At 44.4% G+C, this 17,832-nt stretch overlaps 1 protein-coding gene across 1 annotated transcript in view; it reads right to left on the bottom strand.

Annotated features, from left to right (window-relative positions):
- DNM2 (dynamin 2) overlaps nucleotides 1-17,832 on the bottom strand; it is a 1,995,561-nt gene that overhangs the window by 257,696 nt on the left and 1,720,033 nt on the right. The gene's annotated exons all lie outside the window — the stretch shown is intronic.

Genomic DNA, 17,832 nt, shown 5'->3' with positions numbered 1-17,832 from the left:
AAAATGCAGTGTGATTTGCATACATCTATCAAACAAACTATAACCATTAAAAAGAAACACTTTGTTACAAGTATTAATCACTTATTGGATAAGTTTTACTTAATTTCTTAGTTACAGAACCTCTTTTGCTTTGTCATTTTTTTTTGAATTCTCAAACAAAAATGCAATGTTCACCTAAGCCAACTTGGCAAACCAAATCTAATCATCACAAACAAGGACTACACAAACACATAAAATGAAACAGATTGGAAATAGGATCCAATAAATAAAGAACAGAAAAATGATACAGCTCTGGGGGAACTGACATTCTACTCAAGGTAAAACATACCCATCAAGTATTAATATCAACAACAACTTTCTAAAGCAGTGCAAAAGAGTATGCCCAGTCAAATGTTATGTGCTACTGATAAGGTCACCTCTCTTAAGTCAAGAGGTCATTCAGAATAAAATCCCAGAAGAGAACTAAGAAAAGGGAAAATAAGACTATACAAAGACATACCTAGATTAAAAGAATCAGAACACTGTAAAGTGTAAAATGCATTTTTGTTATAACTGGTTCTTAATGTTGCATTTGAAAAAAAGGACATTTCAGTGCTGTGTAATACTTTGAGACAGTTTTAAGTTTTATCATGATAGAAAATTAATAAGATACTGGAAGCTCTTGATTATGGATATGGATATAAGTAGTGAAAATATTTCTAGCCTCTTCAATTGTATATACAGGTCAAGAATATTTTTATAAACCAGGGGAAAAGTTATGGATGATAATAAAGAATTGAACAGGATAAAAACAAGTTGTTTTAGAATTAAAGTAACCTGCAAGATGGAGGGGTGGATACACACATGATAAATGTAGGCACCAATGACCTGTCAGACAAGACAGCTAAAGTGATAGTAAACAGGGCTGAGAAGGTACCAAAGAGAGGTGCTAGGAAAGAATTTTAGAGGTACTATTTTAGATTCACAGATACTGAAAGACCATTGAGTTTTACGAACATCTATGTTATGCCAGTACCTTCCCTGAGGTCACAACTCCTAAAGGGCCATACCAATTAATGTTGGGGTAAATTTGTGAATACCTATCCAGTCGTCTAAGTTATATTCAAAGAAATATAACAAGACTGTTTGAAGTTTATTCCAAAGGTTTGGGACGTGCTGGGTTATAAACCTCTCTCTCGATTATGTTTTACCTGTTGGAGAAGTCTTGGGTCCTATCTCTAGCACTGGTGGAGCCATTCGACTTGTGGAGATACAGGAGGTCAAGGACAATCAGGTCTCTTATGGCACAACAGAAGACACAGACATTGCCCCTCAAAAGCTATAAGAAACCAAATAAAGGGGTAGAGCTTCCAATCTCTTTAAAAGCTCATAGACTTTAGGACTGTGACATTTTTGGTTAGAAACCTTGGGTCTTTGTTTAATGGTTTGATATGTTTAGTGAGACAGCCCACAGAGGGTACTGCACTTGACACCTGGTCTTATCAATGTTGCTTATAAGGGACTGATTACCTTAGACCCTGAAGATATTCCTTTAGCAATTAGCTGTGCTAAACAAAGGGATTTCCTGACAACTATTGTTGCACATGATGCACAAAAGAGATGGAATTATCACCCCAAGGTCCTAGGTGTTACTTGCACCAGCACAATATGCTGAGGAAAAACAAGACTAAGGTAGTATAATGACTGGAGCAGTGGAGGAGCAGCTTGGGAATGGTAGATGAATGGGAACACCTGACAGACAACTAACTCTATAAAACAGACATCCTCTATCTTAGCCCAGAAGCTGGAAAGCTACAGCACAACAATTCTGCCTTTAAACAAAGATGGAAGGGGGAAGAAGTGTTACAGAAACACAATGGGCAACAGATATTCAAGCAGCAGGCAAAAGGAAAACAGACACAGAACATAAAAGTAAAAAAAATCAGAGGTGACAGAGCATGGCTGAGTAGTGCTACCTGCACAGCAAGGACTCTGGGTGAAAAGACAGGGAGCTCTAACTACTGATGCAGGGCAGGAAGGTGGACATTGCTAGTATCATATAAACTTGAACAAGTAATAACAAGGAGTGGGACATGGAGATTCCTACATGCAGTGTATTCAGGAATAAAGAATAGTTGCGTAACATCTTACCATAACCATAGATGTCCTTCTCTTCTATGTTGCAATATTCATAACATGAGGGATTCACTACCTAGGTGACCTGAATGTCTGGCCAGTATACAAAAGACTTTTACTACTGCAAGGTAGATGGGATGTCACTCCCTGCTGCCTTCATGCATTAGCCATAAAAGTGACATCCGCACATACCATCCTCAGAACTGAATGGCCCAGTCAGATCACCAGTCCAAGAATAAAAAGGAGAGGCAAACTATCATCCAGAGAAATACAAGGAAAAAGGGACAAAGGGGGAAGGAGGGTGGGACAGAATACTGCAACATGAAGAGAAGGAAATCTCTGGTTATGGTAAGATTTTACACAACTATTATATATCCCTCTATTTCCACATTGCAGTACTCAAAAGCTCATGAAAGGGAGGATGGAACAGAAAAACTCTTGACAAAATTGTGCAGGATTGCCCTGGCAAACCCTGTTCTGGATCTGGAGATGCTATCCAACTTGAAATGTTTGATAAAGGTGTGGACAGAACACTATGTAGCTACCTCCAAGATGGAAGCAGTGTTCAACTCCTTGAAAATGGCCCCAGATGAAGCAATAGCCCTAACAGAATGAGCTTTCACAGAGGAAGAAAGATTTTTACCATGGAAAACAAAGCAGAAAGAAACGGCCTTAGAAATCCATGAAGAGAGAGTTTGTTTTGGAAAAGCCTTTCCCAGCGACCTGGGATGAAAGGAAATAAAAAGTTGCTCACATTTCCTAAAGGACTTTATTTTATCCAGGTAAAATCTAGGTTGTCTATGCATATCCAATGTATGTAAAACCCTTTCACTGGAATTCTGAGGTGAGGGAAAAAAAGTAGATAAATCAATAGATTGGTTAAAGGACAAATCATTAACCACCTTGAGCATGAAAGAGGGGTTAGTGCACAGAGAGACCCTGTCTTTGTGGAAAATGAGGAAAGGTTGAGATACAATTAAAGCTTGGAATTCAGAGGCTCTTCTAGCAGAAGTGATGGCCACCAGCAGCACAGTCTTCCAAGGGAAATGCTTTAAGGAAGCCATGGCAGCAGGCTCAAAGTGGGTTTGGGGGACTTTTTCCAGTACAAAATCCAAATCCCAGGGTGGAGAAACAAGTTTCCTGGGAGGTCTGATATGAAGGGCGTCTTTAAGAAAAAGCTTAATCTCTTGCCTAGAGACTTAGGGAGGGGATAGAGGCAGACATGCAGAAATGGCAGATAAGTGGGCTTTTACAGAACAATAAGCAAATCTGGCCTTAAGCAGCTCACACAAATAAAATAAAACTAGAGAGATATCCACTGAAAATGGATCTAACTGTTTCTTTAGACAACAGTTGGAGACCGCTTCCATTTAGACAAGTAGGATCTCCTAGTATTAGGTTTCCTGGCCTCCTGCAGGATTAGAAGAACGTCCTCACAGAAAAGTTGTCAAAAAGTCTATCACCCAAAGGGTTAGGTTCAGGGTTTATAAGTGTGGGTGAATGAGAGATCCCTGGTCTTGTGTGAGGAGGTCTACCCTGTGAAGTAACTTGTGAGGATTGCCCTTGGCTAAATGCAGAAGAGGGAACCAGTGTTGTCTTGGCCAAAAGGGGATCACCAACAAGATATGTGGTTTGTCCTGCTGAATTTTCAGTAGAACCTTCTGAATAAGTAGGGGGGGGTGCATAAAGAAACATGCCCTTCCAAGATACTGAAAGAACACCCACCTTCCATACCAGAGGACTTGGGACTGGCACAAAACTGTGGAAGTTGTCTGTTCAGAGGGGAGGCAAACATATATATGAGGTGGACCCTACTGGTGGAGAATGTCCAGAAGCACATCCCTGTAGAGCATTCACTCGTGGGACTGAGTCATGGACCTGCTTAGAGTGTCTGCCAGAACATTTGAGCTGAAGGAATATAAACTGATTGTAAGGTGCCTTTTGATTGGGAAACAATCTCCCAAATCTGAGGAGCCAACCTGCAAAGCAGATAAGACTTTGTTCCCCCTTGTTTGTTCACATACCAATGGACTGTGGTGTTGTCTGTGAACAGCTTCATGGGGCGTAGGCAAAGGGAAGATTGGAAAACCTGAAGATCAGAAATCAAAGCCCTCATTTATTTGATATTTACATGTTCCTTCCTTACAGAGGGGGACCAAAGACTCTGGACCTTCAGGTTTCACAAGGTAACTCCCCACCCCAGGTCTGAGGCATCAGTGAATAGCTCCTGCACAGGAAAAGGAGGCTGCAGAGGGAGACCTAAGGTCAGTGAAATTTGCTGAATCCATCACTGCAGTTCCTTCTTCAGACAAGGAAAAAAAAATCCAGGAGATGCGCATGTTGGAACCAGAAAGATCTCAGATACCATTGGAATTTCCTCGTGTGGAATTTGGCCAAGGGTAGCATGGGAATAATGGATGCCAAGAATCCTAGAAGTCTGAGAAATTCCCTGGCTGTCAAGGAAGTAAGTGGTAGGAGTTGCTGAAAGTAGGCTAGGAGAGACTGAACTTTCTGAAGGGGAAGAAATGTCATCATAAGATCTGTCCTTATCCTGCAACCCAGGAAGACCTGGTCCTGAGAAGGAGTGAGGGAGGATTTCTTGTGAATCCCAGGCTTAGAAGCAAGCTGATGGTTGTGTGGAGATTCTCAAGCAGAATTTCTGGATGAGTTGCTTCAATAAGCAGATCGTCCAAGTAAGGATAAACATGGCTTCACTGAAGTCTGCAAAAGGCAATAACAGGAGCCAAGCATTTTGTGAATACCCTTGGGGCCATGGAGAGTGCAAAGGGCAAAACTGAAAATGAGATGAAGCAACAGAAAAATGTAAGTATTTCCTGAAAAGGGGATGAATGTGGATATGAAGATATGCATCTTTGATGTCCAGAGAAACCAGAAAGGCCTGAGGCACTGAAAGTTGGAACTTGGTTTGGAGAGGGAGCATGTGGAAGGTGGGAACCTGAAGAAAGAGGTTGAGGTGAAACAGGTCTAGGATGGTTCTCCATAGGCCATCCTTCCTGGGACCTGGAAACATCCTTGAGTAAAAACTCTTCCTCTTTGCTGGGAAGGGACTTCCTGAATGGTTCCCTGAGCAATCAAGTCCTTAAGTACCTGAGGGAAAAGAGAAAGCTGCTCTTGAGGGGGTTGAGGAATACTCATGAAGGGTGGAATGAACTGTTTTTTACTGGATACTTAGTTGTTCTTTTAAAAAATCTGGATAAAGTTATTTTTAGCTTTATTTCTATTTAAAGTTTGTCACTACTGTTTACTGAATTTTATTGTAAATTGCCCCTTGCTTGTTTGTTTAGTCAATAACTAATTGGTTCACTCTGCATTTGTTAAAGTTTGTGTAACAAATTCCTGACTCTTTTGTTTCTGTTTATTTACTTTTTTGAACTAGTTTATTTTTTACAAAAAAATACTTGTAGTTTGGTGTGGTCTATGTCTTGTGTTGTTTGTTACCTTTCTTGGTAAAATTCTTCTGGGCTTTGCTCACCTTGCTGTTTTCCTGTTACTTGAGATTACTCACCTATCCTATTTCTTGCCATTCTAGCACAAGAAGCTGTTATAATTGCAAATTGTAATTGTTTGTTTGGGTTAATTAGTTCCTCTTTGCTCAGCACTAAGCACATTTTTGCGCGGCATCGCATGTGTAGCGCTTGAAAAGTTAAACAAACAAAAACTTATCTTGTTAAACAAGTCTGCCTTCAATTTTTCCCTATACACTGCTCCCACTTTTTTTCTGGCTGTAGTATACTCTATCTTTCAATCTCTCCAATTTGGCTGTTAAAGCATTCTGTCTGCAATCTAAAATCTCTAAAAAAACACTTGGAAAAGTAGCTTCTACACCTAAATTAAAAAAGTGGTTCATTTCCCTCAAAACTAGCTCAAGTACTTTCTACAAAAATCTTTTTTTGGTTCTATTTTGTCCTGATTCACTTTTTGCTGTTCAACTTCCCTAATTCAGCTGGTGATTTCATGTCCTTGAAAGTCTGCCATAAACTGGCTCCTTGCACAGACAACAATCTCCTCCAAATAATGTTATGCCCTATCTCCTGTATACAACCCATTAGCCAAACTCCTAACAACTCTCTCTTAATCTATGCAGGATAGAGGGCATTCTGAAAAGAAGGTAACCACGCGTCTCCACATACCCACTAGACCACTCAGAAATCTCAACCGCAACAGCAACACTGTCTCAATAATACTCTCTGTACAAAATACTCAAAACAAACCAAAACAACAGAGTAAACCACACAAAACTACCACCAAACCACCACCAAAAAGCACTAGCAAACCAGACACAAACACACAAGACACACCAAGCCACAACACCACAACTGCATTGCAAGTGCAACTTCCAGAAGCAAAAACAGTGACACCACCTAAACAATCATTAATACATGCTTGTAAAAGGTGACTCCACAAGTGAGCTAGGTCAGTCATAGTCCTAATTGAAAACACAAAAACAGAGATAACTCAAGCAACAATACTAATACCACAGCAGTCACATACATAAGTCATTGTGGTCACGCACAAGCACGCAACTCAAGGGATTACATTTGACTACATGAAAGAGACATAGCAGAGCTGTGCCTATGGAGCCCAGGTCGTAGACACTCAACTGGACTCTGATCTTTAGAGCCACCAAGAATGAACCTACACTGAGCAGCATCATGATTGGGTTTTAACATTCATTTTCAGTCATGGCACATATAAGGGATCTGCGTACAAAATGTTTGGATGCCATGAATGGATAAGCGAGAGTGTTTGTCTAGATGAGTTTTAGGCTGTCACCGGCCTGGGCTGCCCATTTGGCAGTCTGCACAGCTCTCCCTGGGTGTGCCTTTTTAGCAAGGCTCAAACAACTCCCCTCCCTTTTGGATTGTGGAAAAAAAGTATGGTACGTCACTCCCTAGAAACTGTCTTGGGAAAAAGATGCACGCCATGCTCCCTTCCCAGTAATGCTAACCTGTCATCCCTGTGCCTCTCTAAGGCGGGAGTTCAAGGCCAAGAGAGCAATTCAAACCTCAAGAGTGTGCAACCCTCAAATCATGCTTCTACTCCTGGAAAACTGCAGAACCAAAAACAAAGGGAGGGTCCCTTCAATGCATCGATACAAGCACACCCAGGTTAGTGCTCAAGCATCGTCCACTATCAGAACAAAACTAACCACTCCGGGTTAAACCTGGCAAAGAGCATCGCCATCACCCACCATGCAGGTGCAACTAAGGGAAACCCACACAGCCTTTCTGTTATGCTTGAGAGAGGAGAATGTCTCAAACTCAATCATTTTCATTTCTGAACCCACACCAAACCATGATCAGACTCAAATACCATCATTGGGGGAGCCCAACACAAAACAAAGACTGGGAAAAACTCAACTGCAAAACAACACTTTAGCAAGGTTCCCACCTACCCATACAAGAGCCTGACCATCAACAAACAACACTGGGGACAAACTGGAGGAGAATCGATACATCCCAAATGCCTCGCAAGAGGGGGTACAAATCTCTACACGGAGACCATACATTTACCCCAATCCACTGTAAACATGACCACAGTGAAGACCCACTCAAACCACTCTTTCACAATAAGCACCAAGTGGACCTTCTCAAAGGCTCCTGGGCACGTCACCCATCCCTTCAAGGCTGAATCCCTTGCAAATTCTCCTATGTACACAACCACAGATGCCTGCTGAATGCCTTCCCAAAATCCTTGGAAGAGGCCAACCCCCAAGGGCCCCTTTAATCAAAGATGAAACCCCAGCCAAACAAACTTTTACAACAGCACTGGCAGAAATAAACACATGCCACAGCAAAAGGAGGCTACTAGAAAGGCAATAAACCCAGTACATAGAAAAACTACGATCATCAATCATAAAATCCAACATGCTCATAAAATCAAAAAAGAAAAGCTTAACAAGAGAAAGGCCAAAGTCCACTAAACATGAATTACAACTCAAAAAACCCAGAAATCCCTCAAAAGAGTCCAAGTCCCATGCTTTTGAAAAGGCAAATCTGACATTGAGTACATTAGCTGTTCTTTATCAGGTTGAATTCAAATACACCCTCTTCAAAGAATAACTAATTCAGCAGAGGAAGCTTCCCTATCCACAATCTCTGCCTGTAGCTCTTGACTCTCAAGCTATGACAGAGCATCACCTCCTAAATCTAAAAAACACAGCATCAATGGGACGTGATGTGAGCGGGCTAACCCACACATACATGAGGCGGACATAAGCCCGCCTTTACCACAGGATACTTGGCAGGACCAGTAGCCCACGGAGTGCTGCTGGTCCCACAAATGCGGCATGCTTTCCAGGACCCTGAAAAGAGTGGATGCTAAATGCGCCCAGGAGAAAGCTGCAAAAACAGCCTAGCGATGGACCTATGGAGCTCATAAAGCTATGACATTGGAACTGCACAGACAAGACATTGGGGACCTTGGATCTTTGTCATTAGAGGATTGTGCCCACAGGCATTGTGAGGCTTTTGAACGAAAAAACAGCTTCCAGTCACTTGGCAAGGCCCACTGACTTTTTGACACAACCTACCTTGAAGCACATGCTGCAATACCATTCCCGGCATCATAGACAAACCACTAAGGCTTCTCAGAACCAAAATGTCAGGCAGATGGAAGGCAAGATCACCAGATGGGTTTGCAAACTGGCTCTGGGAACTGGGTGACAGGGTCAGGACCAGCCAGTCATGTCCGGTTCTAAGCAGGCTCTCAGACTCTCAAGTCTGTCACGGCCTTTATCATTTATTTACAGGTGCAGGCAAACATAGGAGGATTGTGGCTGACAAAGCGAGCCATGTGAGGACAAAGGCTGCATAATTGATACTCCAAGGAAGCTGGGACAGGCTTCCCCATAGAAACGATAATTGAGCGGAGAGCCAAGAGCCATGGCCTTAAGCTAAGCAGCCAAAGTCATGGCTCCTTTTGCTTGGAAAAAACAAGGTACACAAATTTACCACATAGCGGGTCCCATTGGCAATCTACAGAAGAGGTAATCAGGGACCCAGGTTGGACTCCATTTGACACTTGACACTCCATTGTAGAATTCATACTTCAAAACTTGTGTTTAACCTTATCATGAAGGGTTTCACATCTAGATCAAGAGGTCATTGTGCCCTGTACTCTTCTGTGCCCATACCAATGATGCATTCTGCCCCATAATTTGAGTATCTCACCTCCATTTGGTTTGAGTTGTAAAGAAAGACAGCAGTTCCTCACAAACAAAGACTAAAAAGTTAAGGAAGAATACATGCTGCCCGACTGAAATCAAAAGCCCAAAGCTCACTCACAAGTCTTACTCAGCTCAGAAGGTGATCTGTGCCTGGTGATCAATGCCAATCCTGAATTAAAGACATGCTCCACCTCTCCAAATCCAAATCCATCATCCATCAGAGCCACGAAGTAAGTGAAACAAACCTCAACAGACAAAAATAATAGAGCGTGCTGGAGGGGACAGATTCATAAGAGGACAACTACACACATACAGAAGAATCCCAGATCCATTGTGAGAGCCCCTCACTGACTCTATTCAAGAAAGAAATCTCGGTGGATGGATGGGAGATGAGTTTCTCATGGGGTCAGTCTTTTTCCTGTCACTACAGAGAGGAAAGTAAAAAAAACCCTAAAAAAAAGTAGTATTCTCATCCTAAGGGTGGTGTATACCCACACACTCTGGCTAGGCTTATAAATGCCCTAGGGCAGACAGCCTAGTACGAACCTATGAACCTATGAACGGGCTTCCAAACAATGCAATATCCATTTTGGACAACTGAATGCACCCATTTGTTTGTAGTAATGTTTTTCCAAGAAGAAAGGTAGTGAGAGAGGTGCTGGAAAGAGGGATATTTGTAGGACTGGGAAGGTAGTCAGAGACTACCTGGTTTGTCTGGAAAGGGGGGCTTTGGAGTAGGGGCAGGCTAAGTCCTGGAAGAGCTTTGTTTGCATGGCCCTTTCTTGTAAGAGTAAGGAGGGGTACGGGACTGTTTCCTCACAAAATGTGCCTTGGAAGGATAATAACTGTGGTGCTTAGGAACTGGGAACACAAAAATATGCTTATGTTCCTGCAACTCCTTCCTTTTTTCTTGAAATGATTAGAAAGGGGCAGCAGCATTAGCTCCAAGGAGTGCAATATTATCAAGAGCATCATTCATAAGTTTTGCTTTGACGTCATCAGGTAAGGGCTGTAATCTCAACCAAGAATATCTTCTTAGGACCAAGTCAGATGCAGCTGATCTGGCAGATACTTCAGCTGCATTATAGCTGCACTTTACTGAATGATGAGTCACTTGGGTAAGAGGCTGTTAAGGGGGAGGAGAGCTGAACCTTGACTGCAGAGTCTAGAAGGTCTGAGATTGTAGTACCTCTTCTGCACATCTGAGACTTGAGAACAGTCTCATTTAAAGAAGTCTCTCATCCTAGACATGGTTTCTCCAAAAGAGATGGGGAGTCAGTACCATTGGACTCTACTTCAGGGGAAGTGTAACCCAAAGGAGAAGCTATCTGGGTGGAATAGGCAAGAGACTCATCTGCAGAAGAAATCTCCTCTTCAGAAGGCTCCTTCAGTTCCAAGGAGCTCTTCTTTGGAGAATTCAGAGAAACCGGGGGAAGAGAATCAGCACAGGAAGGTCTGAATGCCATAAAGGCAATAAGAATGCCCTGTGAAAAGGGCTGACAGTCTGGAGTAGGGTCCTGAGGAGGCAAAGCACTTTAGCTTACATTTCCTTTTAAGAGGAGGATCTGTTTTAGACTGAGAAGAAGGGACTTGCGTAGGCCTACCCTCTGGCACAAACATCGGACTCTCTTCACTGGTTATGTAAAGAGAAGTACTTTGAGGGTTGTCTGAAGAGATGAGCTATGGTTCCCCTTTCCTGACCGGATGCCTGCAAAACCTCTGTGGATGTGCTAATGGCAATTTCCTCAGCAGCCTGAGAGGTGGTACCTGCTGCAGGAAAACAGCCAGCAACCGTACAGACCTCCGGGCCTTCATTAGCCTCTAGAGAGACATCCAGATTCAGAGGCATAGCCAAAGATTCAGGCCTAAGTTTTTTGACCTCCTTCTTCAGAGGCTCACCGGATAGACCCAATGGAGCCTCCATACCAAGCACTAGTCACTTACGTCTCTGGTTCTCCAGAAAATATTTAATCCAGACAGATGATTGTGGAACAAATCACACATGCCTTATAATTGTGTGCAGACCTCAGACAGGACAGACACTGTCCATTATCATCTTTGTGTGGAATCTGTCTTTCACAATGGCACTTGCCTTTCTTGGATGACATGAACCTCAACAAACATGCAGCAGCAAAAAATGAATACAAGTAAAAACCCCAATGGGGCACTTATCTGAAAACAGCAACCACTCAGTGATCAGACGAATGAGAGAAGATGGCACTCAGACTGGTGCCAGAGGAGTTCTAAGGATGGTATGTGCGGACATCACTTTTATGGCTTACGCTCCCTGCTTCCTTTGTGCGGCACTCCAGGTACCTTGCAGTAGTAAAAATAGTTTTGTATACTGGCCAGACATTTGGGACACCTAGGTGGAGAATCCCTTGTGTTATAAATACTGCAATATGGGAATAGGACATCAGCGAAAGAGGCAGAGTAAAAACAATCTACATCGAGGACATTAGACATGAAGCCAAGAAGAGGGAAGAATAGCAAACTGAATCACAGTGAGGATGAGGATACAGTCAGACTGTAGGTTTGAGTGCTCTTGCAAATAATGAAGAGGAAAGGAGGAGCTAACAGATGATAAATACAACATACTGCCCAGATAAATCAAGGGAGGAGGAAAGGGGAAGAGAATAAAGGAGTGGGGTAGGAAGAAGAGGGTTATATTCTTGGAGGAAATGAATTTCCAAGAACAGACATGGAGATTCTGAGTTAAGGCAGACAGGCAAAGAGAAATGACTGCTCTAGACAATAAACGGCTCAGTAAACTGGTACATGGCAGCACCAGAAAGGATAATTGAAGTCTAGGTTAAAAAAGTTATGTTCTTACCATAACGTTCCATCTGAGTAGTAGACTTCATTCTTCTGCACATATGGGTATACGGATCCGATTCGGATCCGAGCCGGCAAAACTTTTCAAGCATCTGCTCCGAGCTCCAAGCCCCTCCCTTACCTGTATTACATCACTTCCTCCTATCTATCCCCAGATCGAGTTTGCCGACACAAGTGGCAACATAACTACAAACTTAAACAGGAAAAACCTGAAAGTGAGGGGGATGGAGGGAGGGAAGGTGCAGAAGAATGAAGTCTACTACTCAAATGGAACGTTATGGTAAGAACATAACTTCTTTATCTGAAGTAGTTGACTTCATTCATTCTGCACATATGGGACAGAGTCCCCAGCTACTATTATACCTGTGAGGCCCTTATGGAAGGATATTCCTGAGCACTACAGAGCCAAAGGATGCTCTCCCTCTAGAAATAAGATCCAATTTATAATGAGAGATGAACGTGTGCGAATTGGCCCAAGTCGCTGCCGCACAGATATCGTCTAACGGAACTCTTGACCAGAAGGCTGCAGAGGTGGCCATTGCTCTAGTGGAATGAGCCTTCAATACACCTGGAGGAGATAAAACCTTTGTCCTTATAAACCTGTGCAATACAGAGAGGGATCCACCTTGCTAAGGAGACTTTTGAAACCGCTTTGCCCAAAAATGGTTTTGAAAAGGAGACAAACAATTGATCCAACTTCCGGAAGGGTTTAGTCCTATGGAGGTAAAATGAAGTAGTCTATGGACATCCAATAAATGAAGCTTCTGTTCACCTCTATTTTGGAAATTTGGGAAGAAGACTGGCAAATTTATAGACCGATTAATATTGGCTGCTGAGAACACCTTGGGAAGAAAGGAAGGGTTCGTACGCAGCAAAACCCTATACTTGTGGAAAACCAAATAAGGGGGCAAGGAGGATAAGGCCTGCAACTCAGAAACTCTCTTGGCTGACGTGATGGCGACCAAGAAGGCTGTCTTCCACGACAAAAACTTCATCTGAACTGAACCGGCTGGCTCGAAGGGGGAAGAGGTCAAAGCCTGAAGGACTAAAGTCAGATCCCAGGGGGGCACCGTTTCTTTAACTGGTGGTCGCAATAAAACGGTGCCCTTCAGGAAAGCTTTACACAATTTGGCAGAAGTCAGAGCAACCTTATTTTCACCAACATGAAAATTAGAGATGGCAACCAGCTGAACCTTGATGGTAGAAGCACTTGTGCCTGATCGAAAAAGATCGGCCAGAAAATCCAGAATGACCATAACGGGGACTGTAAACGGATTCAGATTGCGCTGAGAGGCCCAAACGCAAAAACGTCTCCACTTGCTATTGTAGAGTTTCCTAGTGGAGGCTTTAAGAGAAGCTACCAGAATATTCTTAACAGGGGACGAAAGTCTGGGAGTCCTGATGATCATGGGAACTGGATCAGCCATGCCGTCAGCTTGAGACTGTCCAGATTGGGCAGGGGCAAGCCCGACGGGTGAGAAATCAGATCCGGGCATGGATCTAGAGTCCATGGAGGAGCCAACAGGCGAGACCATAGGAAGGGAAACAACACTTGACGCGGCCAGAAGGGAGCTATGAGAATGACTTTGCACTGCAGCCGACAAGCTCTCTGAAGGAACTTGGGAATAAGAGGTAACGGGGATAAGCATACAGCAGCCCGGGAGGCCAAGCATGGACTACAGTGTCCCTGGAGACATCCCCCGGAGGGGGGATTAGAGCGAAGAAGTTGCTGCACTTCGCGTTGGAAGGAGATGCGAAGAGATTGCAGCAAGGTTGACCCCAAACACGGAAGATCTTCTCCACCACTGATTGTTTCAGAGACCACTTGTAAGGCAGAAGGATTGCCCTGCTGAGACTGTCCGCTAGAATGTTGGAGTGTCCCGGGATGTGCGTTGCTATGAGATACCGGCTGGTGGATATAGACCACTCCCAAACCCTCATGGCCTCACGACAAAGGGGGTAGGATCGGGTCCCTCCCTGTTTGTTTATATACCAGAATACAGACATGTTGTCTGATTGAATGGATACTGTCCCCGGAGGTAGGACAGGGTGAAAGACTCTCAATGCTAAAAGCACTGCCCTCATCTCCAGGACACTGATGTGTAGCTTGGTCTCTGGAGGGGACCACGTGCCCTGGACCGTCCTTCCCAGAAAGTGCCCCCCCACCAGAGCTGGGAAGCGTCCGTGGTCACCGTGGCTTGAGCCGGAGGGGCTAGAAAGGTGCACCCCGTGAAAATGTCAGCTGATTGAAGCCACCACTGGAGTGATGTTCTGCATGTCCAATTGATTCGGATGTGGAAATTCATCGGAAGGTCTAGCCAGGACCATTGAACGGCTAGATTCCACTGAAGAACTCTCCTGTGAAGACATGCAAGAGGGAGGATAGAGATTGCAGCTGCCATCGAACCCAGTGCCCTGAGAACATCGGCTGCTTTGACTACCGAGTGATCCAAGATAGCCGATACATGGAGTCTGAGATTTTCTATCCTTTCCGGGGTGAGAAAAATCTTTGACTGAATCGAATCCAACCGTGCCCCGATGAAGTCTATGATCTGAACCGGAGCCAGGTGGGACTTGTTGATACTGATCGTGATGCCTAACTTGTGAGCCAGACCGAGGAAGTAGTGTAGGGCCTGACACAAGAGACATTTGGTGGATGCAGCAAAGAACCAGTCGTCTAGGTAGGGGAATACCTGAATGCCCTGAAGTCTCAGGTGAGCCGCTACGACCGCCATAACCTTGGTGAACACCCTGGGAGCTGTGGTGAGACCAAATGGTAGGGCTTTGAATTGAAAGTGACTGGCCCCTAGCCGGAAGCGTAGAAACCTCCTGGAGCTCCTGTGGACCTTGATGTGATAGTAAGCGTCCTGGAGGTCTAACGAGCACATCCAGTCGCATTCTCTCAGAAATGGTAGAATGGACTGTAGAATGACCATCCGGAATTTTTATCTCTCTACCGACAGGTTGAGAATAGACAGGTCCAGAATGGGCCTGAGGTCCCCCATCTTCTTTGGCAATAAAAAGAACCTGGAGTAGATGCCTGATCCGGATTGATCTGAGGGGGGGGGGGACCAGCTCGATGGCTCGTTTTTGCAGCAGCTTCGAAATCTCTAAGGCTGCAGCCTCCCTGTGAGCGGGTGGAACATCTGGAAGGCTTGCTGGAGTTATGGGACATGAAATGAATGGGATAGAATATCCTCTGGATATGATGCTTAACACCCAGCGGTCTGCAGTAATGGACTCCCATGCTGCTGGATGTAAGGAAAATCTTCCCCCGACTGCCTGCAGAGTAGAGCAGCCGGGCAACCTCTCAGGGTTGCTGTGCGGATCTGTCGGAAAAAGGTTCCCTACACCCGAAGTTTCTGGGACCCCTCTGCCTCTGGGACGGCATCGGTCTTGTCCCCCTCTGCCTCTGGGGGACGAGTATTCCTGGGTGTCATGAAAGGACTGTGATTTCTGGAACCACATCTTCTTTTGCCCCTTTTGGTTCCTGGAATAGGACCTCTGGGGGTTAGAGAAGCGGATTCCGACGGCTGACAAAGTCTTTCCGTCCTTCTCACTCTGGGTTAGTGTGTCGCGTACAGTCTTCCCAAAGAGGGATGATCCATCAAAAGGGGCGTTGATGAAAGATGCCTTAAAGGGGTCTGCAAATTGACACAGCCTGATCCAGGCATAACGCCTGTACCAGCAGCTCTAGTGGCTCCCTCTGTAGCATGAGAGAGGAGACGCATAGAGGTATTTGTCACTGATTTCAGTGTAGTCATCTTCGTAGTGAAAGACTACTTGTCCTGTTGCAACAGAGACTCCGGGGGCGACTCAGTTCCGATATAAGGTCTTGTTGCAGTCGGATGACAAGTGCTAAGTAATTCAGTGCACGAATAGAAAATGTCGCTGATGAGTACATGCGCTTCCCGAAACGATCCATCGACCTGGACTCTTTGTCTGGTGGATGAACCGAGGAACTCTCCTGTGCCAGTTTCTTCTTTGTGGCAGCTGCAACCACCAAAGCGTCTACCGGAGCTCATTTGGACCATGCCTGCCTGTCTGACGGCAGGGAAAGAATTTTGTCTGGTCTTTTGGGTATAGGCTCTACAGTGTCAGGATCCTTCCATGCCCTAGTGGTGATTAGGTCCACCAAAGGGTCTGCTGGAGGGGAGACCCAAGAAGTAGATGGGCCCGCGCCAAAGGCCTCCAGGAATACGGACTCATCCGCAGAGGGTTTGGGGGCTCAACTAACACAAAAAGACCAAAACCTTACCACCTTGCTTAGAGCTCAGAGACCATGATGCTGACTCTTAGAGCGGCAAACGAGATCTGGGGATAGATAGGAGGAAGTGATGTAATATAGGTAAGGGAGGGGCTCGGAGCTCGGAGCTGATGCTTGAAAAGTTTTGCCGGCTCGGATCCGAATTGGATTTGTATACCCATATGTGCAGAATGAATGAAGTCAACTACTTCAGAAGCATGGTTAGCCAACGAAAATCATGCCACTGCACAGGTTACAGTAGGAGATGGGTTAGGATATAAGAACAAAGGCAATGGTGACATCCTTAAGGACAGTGGGTTACAATGGGATGGGTTACTGAGATGAAAAATGGTTTAGGTCACTGGGAGGAAATTGAGGGAGTAAGGCTATAAAAGAATGGGTCAGGGATGGAGTAATGTGGGCTACTGTACTGACAAAGGCATGAGGAAAAAGCGAAAAGAGAAGGCCAGTGTGGTCACAATATATGTGAATAGATTTTAAAGTAATCACTACGTTTTTAAAATATGAAAGAAAGTAGTGCACAAAGAGAATCTTCTCAGACATGGAAAGGACATGCAAACTCTACACTGGCCATGAGCAAAAGGCAGAAATGAACCTGAGACCCTGGAGCTATGAAGCAGAAATTTTAACCATTAAGACACTATACTGAATGAGGAAAACCCCACAGAAGCTGTACTGCCCTGGACACAACCTATGATGAGAGAAGAGGAGTCCACCACAGAAGAACAGCACTAAGGAAAATGAAGTCATGGAAAGCAACCGGCTCACATGAGGTCACAGGAGATACAATAAAGATTCTGGGTGAGATGGGGGGAAAATGCTCCTGAAGGTACTCATAGCAGTGTGGAGAGAAAAGTGCATACCAGATGACTTGAGAACAAACATACTAGAGCCAATGTTCAAAAACAAAGAGGGCATTAACAACTGTGGGCAGCACAGAGGAATGAAACTCCTGGTGATTGATAAATAAACATGCAGAGTAGTAGAAAGTAAGATTGGAGATGAGCAGTTCGGATTCAGATCAGGACACAATACAACCTACCCGATGTTTGAAGTGAGACAGCTGAGAAGTTTGAGATGAGGAAAGAGACAAACTGGGCATTCCTAGACTTGGTGGAAGCAAATGACAAGGTCTCAAAATGCCAATTTCGGCAGTCCCGGGGTAGTCTGAAATCCCAGAAACACTGATAGAATTAGTGCAAACTATGCACAAGGGACTCAATGACTCAAGTACGAACAGTGTTTGGTTTCACAGTGAGGGGTCAAAGTGGGAGTGGGTGTGCACCAGAGTTCAGCTCTGACCCCACTGCCGTTCACAGTGGCAATGGACTACATTAGCAAACAAGCTGGAGGAGACAAATCAACAAAGTTGCTGTTTGCAGACGATGTAGCATTACAAGCAGACTCTAAGCAAGAATTTCAGCAA

Source organism: Protopterus annectens, chromosome 9.part0 (genome assembly GCF_019279795.1).
Source record: "Protopterus annectens isolate FY-2018-M chromosome 9.part0, PAN1.0, whole genome shotgun sequence".
Classification (NCBI taxonomy): domain Eukaryota; kingdom Metazoa; phylum Chordata; order Ceratodontiformes; family Protopteridae; genus Protopterus; species Protopterus annectens.
The sequence above is the reverse complement of the archived record's forward strand: the minus strand, read 5'-3'. Positions and strand labels throughout refer to the sequence as shown.